Source organism: Bombus bifarius, unplaced genomic scaffold, assembly GCF_011952205.1.
Source record: "Bombus bifarius isolate JDL3187 unplaced genomic scaffold, Bbif_JDL3187 scf7180000008213, whole genome shotgun sequence".
NCBI lineage: Eukaryota > Metazoa > Arthropoda > Insecta > Hymenoptera > Apidae > Bombus > Bombus bifarius.
In genome coordinates, this window is record NW_022884516.1 from 156612 (window position 1) to 167121 (window position 10510).

Below are 10510 nucleotides of genomic sequence, written 5' to 3' on the forward strand. Positions count from 1 at the left end.
GAGAGAGAGAGAGAGAGAGAGAGAGAGAGAAAGGCGTTTGATCTTAGTAAGAGAGGGTCATTTCTTGAGAAACCAGCCGACAAAAATTAACAGGGTATTCGAAGAATTACAAATACGCAGAGAGCAAGGGATGAAGAGATCATTTAAAAGGAGGAGGTTTAATGGTAGAATGTGCATTATTTATGATATTAAGGAAATTAAAAAGAAAGAGAAGGTGAAAGAAACAGAAATAATAAGAGAAAGTGAAACATGGTTTCGCGCCCGAAATAGTATGAAAAATAAGAATTATAATATTAGTGATATACACGTTAAGGAAGAGAGAATGTAACTGACTCAAAGAGTTTTTAGTAAAGACTATAAGCACAGATGTTGAGACTCGTTTAGTTGAATAGCATGCCAAAGAAAAGTAAACGAAGACGAATCTGAGAAGCAGGGTTAAATAGAATTACAGTTTATCTATAATATAAATAGAATAGTGTGTGTACAAATGTATACTATGTATATACTATCTGTATGACAAATACTACCAAATCAGCGATAGTAAGATAGAAATAAGTACAAATTATAAGTAAATAATAATAATCGATATGATATAGAATAAGAATGATTATTTAAAAAAATGAAATGTAATGGACGATTGCCCAACACAATAAACGAATACACTATATGTATACACACAGTCTATTAGCGGTAGAGTGTATTATTAAATGTATAACTTTTTATCATTTCTAATTTAAAAAATATGTAACGTTCTATCGGTGTTCTGCCCATTACGGATAGTTGAACTTTCTTCGAAGGAACGATCTGCTCCAGCGGTCAAGGTATTCCGTGGAACCTCGGAGGGCCTCAAAGTCCGTATTGCATATACACGCAAGTTATTATTATATACGAATAAAAAATATATAGCATGTATCTCTTTCTATTTATTTATTCATATGCCTTTAAAATTAACCTAATGTGACAATTTCTTTCTTGTAAATGCCCCTTTTAACACAAATTAACTGGGCAATGTGCGTGCAAGGAGGAACGAAAGAGTATTATAAGGAAATATAAAAAGCGCAATATCTGTAATTTCTACTCAGCGTTAATGGCGAGCTCCTTGCTGGATTAATAAAAGTATAGAGTGCTATCGCAGGCACTTTTTTTATTAAAAAATCCAACTGAAACCAAAACCCAATAACATGTGTGACGTTCAGTCTTAAACGAGTTATAGGTAATAAGGGACATTTTTTGGATATGCGCGTTATACACGGGGCGTTTAAGCTCGCTCGATCCTTGTTTATAAAGAGGAGACGATGGAAGAGAAGAGTAAGGGTCAAGCTGCGTAGATCCGGTAGTTTTTAGATCATACTCACAATCTTTGCTTCTACGCACAACGATGGTGATTTTTGGCCAAGAGGAAAAACTAGATGATGGTGTATCGATAAAACTTGTCACAAGAGCGGAAAATTATTCAGCCAAAAGTTTACTCGCGTAAAATAGTGTCTCTCTTTCTCTACTTTCGGAATGTTTTTGCCAATAGCTTCTCAGCTGGCTGAGATCCTGACTTGATCCTTGTGGCTTCTACATGACGGTTGCGCGCATCGAATCGCTTCCATTCACGGAACTTTGTTCAACTTTTGGAAGGAGAGAAAGGGCGTGACAGTGGTAGACAAACGAGCCTCGCGGTCGTGACAAGTTTTTTAGCCGGTAACTAATCTTTTCCATTCTTCGAAAGTCATAATATAAGTAGTTATTCGCAGTGCTAAAAAATTAAAAAATTGCTACTCGATTACTGGCGAAATCGTTGGTAATCACAGTCTCCAGCAATCCTTTCCTCTTAGTATCAAAGAAGAGCCTCTTCGGACCTCTCTGATCATCTTCGTAGAGACGCAGAAATAAAAGTTCCTATTTCACAGATCGATTTCAGGTATCGACGCGATAATTTCATTTTCCTTCGGATAACCGTCTACCAATGAGTGAACGATCGCGTCTCTTTCGCGTTACAAAGTTTCATACAGCGAATCAAATTTTCATCGTTGGATTATAACCGGCGAGGCGGCCGGTCTGACGGCAAATTGGCATGCCGTGCCGCCTCGTTTCTTCTCGCATCGTCGACTCGCTCGCTTTCCTCCTACACCGAGCGTAAACCGACACGCGAAATGGACGATAGGGACGTGACAGAAGGAAGGGTGGATTTCCCGGAATCTCGTTATACTTTCCCGCTGACTTGGCTCCATCTGCTCGGGATCGTGCGTGTGCGCATGCACGTTTACAGGGTCGGTTTGCCCGAGAAAATTTTCTAGCATCGACAACATCTCCTAGCGTCCACCTCCACGGTGGTAACGTGTTTACATTCGATCCATTACGCGTTACAAATTTTGTCGGCTTTGCGTTTAGAGTAACGAGCTATGGAAATTTCTAAATTACGGTGTATTTTATTCGATGTTTATATTTTTTATTTTTTTTGCTTACTATCATTAGTAACATTTAATATCTGATAATTAATAACGATTGGATAATACGAGATTGAGCGATGCCCTCTAAAAGCATTGGAATTACTCACAAAGTTGTCAATTTTGTTGAAAAGAGCAGAAACAGCGATGGATGGTTGTAAATATTTTTTGTAACTTCAATTCTGTAACGAGCTGCATCGTTCGTTACGTGTATTCGTATCTTGAAAAAAACATGCTTACTAGCTGATACATAAAAATCATGCTTCGTGTTCGATATGTTGAACGTGTTGCGTATTTTCTGGACAAAGCAACATTTTAGTTAGTTTATTAGTTTATATATCGATCTATAAATTTCTCTCATCGCGACGAAACACCATATAAAAACTGGAAAATCTGTCAACGGCAGTTTTTCATTGATTTCGATCATAACCAGTAGGTTTCGTTCGATCGGGCCACATTTACGAGAAACGATGAAAACGAAAGACGGAAGGAAGCGACATTACGCTCTACGTACTTTTCGAGTTACGCATGTTCGAAGAAGATGTTCCAGGTGTCCGCTTCGTGTCTCGACACACGCTATTGCACGCCTGACATTCGCTCGCGTACTCGCTCGCTATTAGTCGGAATAGTCACTCGTAGCAACGCACCGTGTACATTGTTCACTTTCACTATTTGCGTTCAACGCAAAATAGATCTTAAATGTGTGAGAAGGAAGAAAAGAAACTTTAGACTAAAAGATTTAGATCGGTGGTAGACGTATAATGGATCCCTTCCGCTATCCATCATCGATCGTACGTACACTCGAAAGCGGAGGTGTATTTTTTGCTTATATCAGCGTGCAAATTTACACACCCTGCAGCAATCAAGTATCGACGTTCGCTTATGAATCACTCTCTATATACAACGCACAGCGAGAATATTACAATGTAGCGTTGCACGTCCGCGTTTGCGATCCGCAAACGATAAGAAGTGCACGGCCTTCGACAATTTGACGATTCCAACGTTGCGTCGATGCAAACGGTCACCGTTTCGAACGCGCGTTCCAACGTAAGATCGATTGCTTGCTTGATTATATATCGTCCAATGATCCTGTGTATCAGAGACCGTCGAAATCGTCCAAACGTCCTTTATTCTGCCAGGAATAGAAAAGTATGGCAAGCGATCTAGAAATATTGAGGTGACTTTAAGGTCTAGTGAAACGAACAAATTATTACTATCTAAATACCACGTATTACGGCATCCTCTGTACCGCGTGACTTTTGTGCAGGGACGTGGATCGAGACGAGGATCGAGACGAGGATCGGCGCAAAGAGCCGGCCGAAAAATCCAGGCACCCTCGCGAACACGATAACGGTCGACCACTTGTACGATGACACACCACCCAACGATCGACGCGCGTAACGATAGCTTATCCGTATTTGCGTATTGTGTTCTGTAAGCTACAAAGATCGTATGTAAGCTATAAAGGTATTTTAATAGATTTTAATAGATTAGATCGATGTAGATATTCTTTAGAAACAGGAGGGACAAAGAAAGACGATATTTAAACTCGGAATAATATACTCGCGAATTAATGAGCACGGATAACATGTCATAAAGGATGATACCGAACATAAATATCGTAATGAAAATTTTTGAAAGCAACGAAAGATGTTGTTGCTTCGGTTAAAAATATTATTAGAAAAATGGAAACAGTGTGTGAATCATCTGGACATCTATAAAGAACGTAATGGAGCGTTTTAATTTTTAAATTTAATTTCTAAAATACGTACATGGCTGTTATGTATTATGGCTGTGGTCGGAAGAATGAAAGATAGATCGGAATGGATAGGGAGAAGACGATTGCCACATGAAGGTGAACGCCGATCATTGCATCTGCGTGATTGTCCGTTGTGAACCTCGTGGTCACGACGACGTGTGAAACGAGTCATGAAACGAATGAATCTCAGAAGCATGTTCCATGCTCAGGGCACGCTGCCAGAAATTCGTTCCACCGCGATAGTTGGCAGATTTCGTGGCGATAAAGCCGCGTTTCCTCTCCTCCTCTAAACTTATCGGGCAACGGCCGCGTTTCAATAGCGATGGTTTGAACTTGCAGTAAAATATTAGAAAATAGAACTAACAACCACGTAGCGCTTCGGAAAATTGGCGAGTAAATAAAGCTAATAAAGACGAGACATTCTACGTCGTACTAAATGAAGTTACGCGCGTCGAACGACGTTTCCTCTTCGCTTCTATCAAACGCATTACCGCCCCACTGCGAGTAAATGGCTACTTACGAACATTTCGCTGAGAAGAGAATTAAAATAACGAGTAAATTAAACGTTGATTTTATGATTATCGTAGATCCCCTGGATAATTGAGCCTGCGAGACCACAACACAAGTAATAATCGCGATAGTAATCGTAATTGTTCGATGACGTCTTTCCTTATTGTTTTGACATTGAGGCTTGTCGAACCTCGTAGGTTCTTCCGCGTAACTATAGCGTAACGAATAAAATTCAGTTTTATACTTTTTTTCTATCAATGAAACGGCGATTTATTCGTTAGCCCTAAATAGGGCTGAGTTTCTAATTTGAGAGCTAGATTTCAGAGCTACAACTAGACAAATACTATATACGTTACTACTATACGCTATATTATACGCATGCTAATACGAAATAACTTATTTATATGTATTGTACGTACTTATTTATTGGCAGAGCGACGCATTTCGGAATGCGTAGTACGCTAGTATCGCTAGTTGCTAATTAGTTGGAGATAATGCAACAGATATTACTTATCGTGGCATTTAAAACTTTATAGACGATAAATATATGTATAAGATATATGTATATATATATAAATTCTGTAGCGAGTATTGAAAGAACGATAGTTTATCGTAGTATACGTTATTGTATAATACTTTGATCGCTCTATTCTATTATACATTCATTTACACTTTATATGTTTTCTTATTTTATGGAGGATGATTATTGGATAGACGTTTGAGAGCAACGACAGAGATGGAGATAGAGATAGAGATAGAGGTAGAGGTAGAGGTAGAGGTAGAGGTAGAGGTAGAGGTAGAGGTAGAGGTAGAGATAGACGCGCATAAAGGATGTAGATGTGCAGAGAGCGGTGATATGGTACATACGCATCTCTGGGGAATAGGAGAAAGAGCAAGTTTGGAGGAGATTACGGAAGAAGGAGGATGATGTTTAACGTTACGGCGAACAGCATAATGATGTAGGCGGTAGAAATATAGGGAATAGAAGATAGAAAGTGGCAGAGAAGAAACGAAAACGGGGAAAAAATATATAAAAGCTGACTGCTTAAGCCTTAATGCGCTCGGAAGAGAAATTGATATATAGGAAATAGATGTATGATAATAGGGACGAGTGGAATGACACGAGCAAGGGAGAAATTGTGTAAGAAAGCAGGAACGGGCGGCTGGAAAATGGAAAGCAGAGACGATAGAAGATATAGCGAAAAGATGGAGGAGAGGAAAGAATGGCAGCTGGAGAACTCAAAGTATGACGGAGAATACGTGAGACGGAGACAGGGAAAGGTAGCCTTAAATAAGTGAAATACCAACAAGAAAAATGAAAAGCAAAGAAGACAAAGATGGTAGCTAGATTCAGAGTATTCGGAGTATTTGGAGTAATTTAAGTGGGTGGCTAGTAAATACTGGACGAACGAGGAGAAAAAGAAATTTAAGAATGGACGAAGAAGGTGATAGACGAAAGAAACTTAACAGGCGATAAGAGGAGAAAGATATTTGTTATATATGTTAAAAGATGACCTTTTATATCCTTAGAAAGGGATCGTTAGTTGTAATAAGAAATAAGTAAAAACAGGGATCAAGAATACAAATAACACGAAACGTTTTCTACTTTCTCATACGTACGTGTACGTACATATTTCGGTATATCGTGTTCTATTTATTAATAAACGTATATTCGTACATCACGTATATTATCCAGAAGTTTCGCTACTTTGTTTTACATTTTACTTTCCACGATATCATTGAATTCTCTGAAAAAGAGGAGAAAGCGATCCATCCATATTTTCATCTTGTTTTAATATCGGAACAGATCGATAAGAGAAAATTGGAAAGATAAACCTTTCTTCGCTTAATGCATACCTCCCTTTTCTTCAACTTGTTTTTTCGTTCCTTTCGGTAACGGACTACCGACCGATTCTCCCGTTTTGCATCCGTCTGTCATGGTCCGACTGTCTTTTTTTCTTTTCGCGGAGACGTTGTTTTTTCACCGAAGCCGGCCGGCCATCGAATATCGATACAGTTCTTCTCTGGTTCGTACGTATCGCGAATTAAACTTCAAAGGATCTCTGACCAACGTACCAGCGAATTTTCTCCAAGGTGATTACAATAAATATTACTATAATAAAATCATTACGATGCGATTAAAATAAAAGTATAACAAAACGTAATCTCGTTTCTGTGTTATCTTTCAGATGTCAGATGTTGTCTTTTTAGATGTTTTTAGCTGGTTAGGCGTTCAACCATATCGATGTTTAAAAAGATGTAAACGATTTTAGAAAGAGAGAGCATTTAGAAATAAGATATGATAAATAGTGGGACAGCGATGGGGCAGAGTGATGGAATGACTGACAGAGTGACGAAAGAAGGCGAAAGAGGACGAAAGAAGATGAAAGAAGACAAATTCGGTGAAACGAGCAACAGTCTGTGCTAAATAGAGCGGCAAAGCGACGAAAGTACGGAAAGGCGAGCGAGTTGGCCGAGGCGACAGAAGATTTAAAGCCGCGAATAAAAGTGAGTGTGTGTAAAGTGTAAGGCGTAAAGAAGCGGCGACTGCGAATGATGCTCGAAAAGATCCGTAATTTTCGTAGAGCGAGAAAAACAGAGTGGTGTCGATGAAAAGAAAAAAACAGAGTGTACGGTCGGGGCGAAAGTAAGGAGTAACGAACGGAAGGACGAGGTTAAAGTAACAGGAAGAAGTTGCGGTACGAAGGGCAAAAAGAAGACGGAAGGGAGGTATGTGTAACAGCTTGGGGAGACGAGTAGAGAGCGAAGGAACGGGTGGAACGAGGGAACAACATGGCAACAACATGGTTAAATAGAAGGACACGCAGAGAGAAAGAGGACGTGGGAGTGGAAGAGAGGCGAAAGAGAGGCGGAAGAAGAGGAAGAGGCTGTAGCTTATAGCTACGGCTCGTGCTTGAAATGAAACGTTCGTGTTATATTTTACGGCCTTGATCCCGCACGAACATCTTTTGGAAATTAATTACAAGTGGCGCGCTCATCCTGACTAAGAGGTTATGTACCGGCTATGAATTAAGTTTTATACTCGTTTCTACGGTTATACCGTTACTGCCGCGCCTAACGAACGAGTCGGTGAGTTTAAAAAATCGTTTCGCGCGAGATGCGCAAACGCGGTAAATTGATGGAGATGGAGACGAAAATGGGGGAAGAAGGAATTACAAAAGGGGGTGGACGAAGGTTGGTAAAGGACAGGATGGTTCGCAACGAAGGCGATTAATCGGAGAGCGTTAAACGCAAGGTCCGTGGCGAAAATTAATTTCTATTCCCTTTTTATATACGTCTGCCACGGAGAGGTGAGAATAACGACCAACGATAAATAACGATCACTGATAAAAATATAGCTAGTATGACAAAAGGATAGATTAGGTAAACGGAATGGGAATAGATCGATAGAAAATAAATTACGAAGAAAAATTCGTTGGTTACTCGCAATATTTAGTTAGATACGATAATTTAACGATGGTCAAATTTTCTTCATCCACCTACGTATAACGATAGGATCTAGTTGTTAGAAAATTGGGATTAGTTTATCCTTTGCCATAGCCATTTACGTAAATATTACAAATGCTAAATTCTCCTATAATTGGTTTCGCAAGTTGTAGAAACTAGAAAGTTGATTCGAATGATTTCAAAGTAAATGGCAAGAAGTGAGAGACGCTACGTTGGAAATATCTCGCGTTGGAAATATATAATGGAAACGTCAAAGGGAAAATGATAAACAAAGAGAGAAGAGTATGGTATAGTATAGTGTAGTATAGTAACGGCGTGTAAGACACAGTGGAAGAAGAAAAACGCTTGCCAGCTAAACAGGTTTTAGGTTAACGAAATCGCTTCATCCTGTTTTCTCACTAGTTCACTGTCGATATCGTTTCCGGCAATGAGTCATTCTTTATAAAAGGGAAGATCCAGATACCAGAAACCAGTTTCACGCTGAATAGTTTATTTCAATCGTGTTTCGTGGTCGAATACCATACTAAGGCGTGTTTCGCCTAGACAACGAAATACGATACCTCTTTTTCTATCGATGACGCGCAAATTACGGCGTCTTATAAACAGCCTAGAAAAATGGAGGGGGGAGGGGAGGAAACAGACAGACTAGATTTGCTTGTAGCGAACAGAATTGTTGGTTAAGCCGCTTCGGTCAAGTAACTAAACGACGACGAATACACAGCGAACAAATTTTAAGTGCTATCGAATATCATGTGTGTATGAGACTGATGCGAGTCTTTGTTCGTGCTGTTCGAAGTAAAAAATTTCCTACAGTTTGTTCATAAAAACATAGCCGATGATTATCTTCTTACTATTTATCGTTATACAAGTTTCGAGTCGGTATGTTTCTAAAAAAACCAATAATACCAATTTAATTAATAAAACCATTTAATAACGATTAATTAATAAATTTATCTTTGTTACGAATAGAAGGACGGGGAAGAAATAGAGGATGCGTCTACTATACGTAAAAGATTCGAATAGTTCCGCAAAATGTAATCTTACGTCATACGCAACTGTAAACAAATTATAAATATAACATTCTGGACGATAGGTTGGTTTATTTTTCAACTTGGAAATTTTTCACTTGCATTTAGTTAGGTACAAAGACGTGCAAAGAGTCTGTAGGTCGTCTGGCGTAAATTTGAATATCGAAAAGCGATAACGATACGGAAGATTTTGTCAACCTCTTCTCGTGCTCGTTCGTCGCGTACTGTCGCTCCACTTTGTTGCTGTCACGGATTCTCTCTCGATCGATTCTCTCGAGTCACGAAAGTAAACTTTCATCCGTATTTTTCGCCCTGTACTTTTTATATATGCGAGTGCCGTTCTTACAGCGGACGTTTCTAGGTATTACGATGCTTGTCGCGTGTACTGTATACAGGTGTATCATCGATCAGATTCTATGGCGTGCTCAGTACGACGCGTACGTTACGCACGCACGATACTGCTATCTTTTGCGAGTATCTTGGAAACTAGATTTTTCGCAACTTGGGACAGACCGATGGAAAATGTTATTCGGAATCATGAACCTAGTTTCCCGACAGGTTCACCTTATCGGTGGAATGGCACAATTATTTGTTTGAACCGAACGGAATCTGACAATAATTATTTCAATTGAAAAATTCAACCAGAGGTGATATATACGTATGTATGTACAGCGCGTCAAACAATATCTTTCTTCGTTGAACGATCACTTTACCTCGCAGTCTGATCGTAAATCACTGCTTCTACTGCTGCTGCAGCAGTATCGATACTAATGAGCGAAAAATACGTCCATTACGTATGGGCGATCTAACCAAGTGACGTACAAAGTGTTTCTCGTATAAAGCAAATCTTACATAAAGCAAAATTAAACGGATTCGATCGGTACATTACGTGGTAAGCGAATATGTATATATTTAGGTGCGTGGCTGTCTCGAAAGTAGAATTGTTCGCACATTCGGAAGATATTCGGATTGTAATATTGTAAAATCTAGCGTACGAATAGACTGGATAACTCAATTACGAATATCATTTTCTCGATCGTGAAAGAGTTTAACGACCGACCTCGTATTACACCTCGTGTTTCCAAAAAACCAGAGTAGAGAACGCGTGTCGAGACTAATTACTTTGATCCGGTCGATCGATCGCGATCGAATTAAACGGATCACGTTAAGAACATCGAAGACCAAGAAGAAGGAAGAAAAAAGACGAACGTTGAGGAGGGGATTCGTGGGAAGGGTGTGGAGGGGAGAGAGACTGGGCGAAAAGAGGCGCGTCGTGTATGGTCTTGTTGTTGTTGTACTCAGCGGCAAGT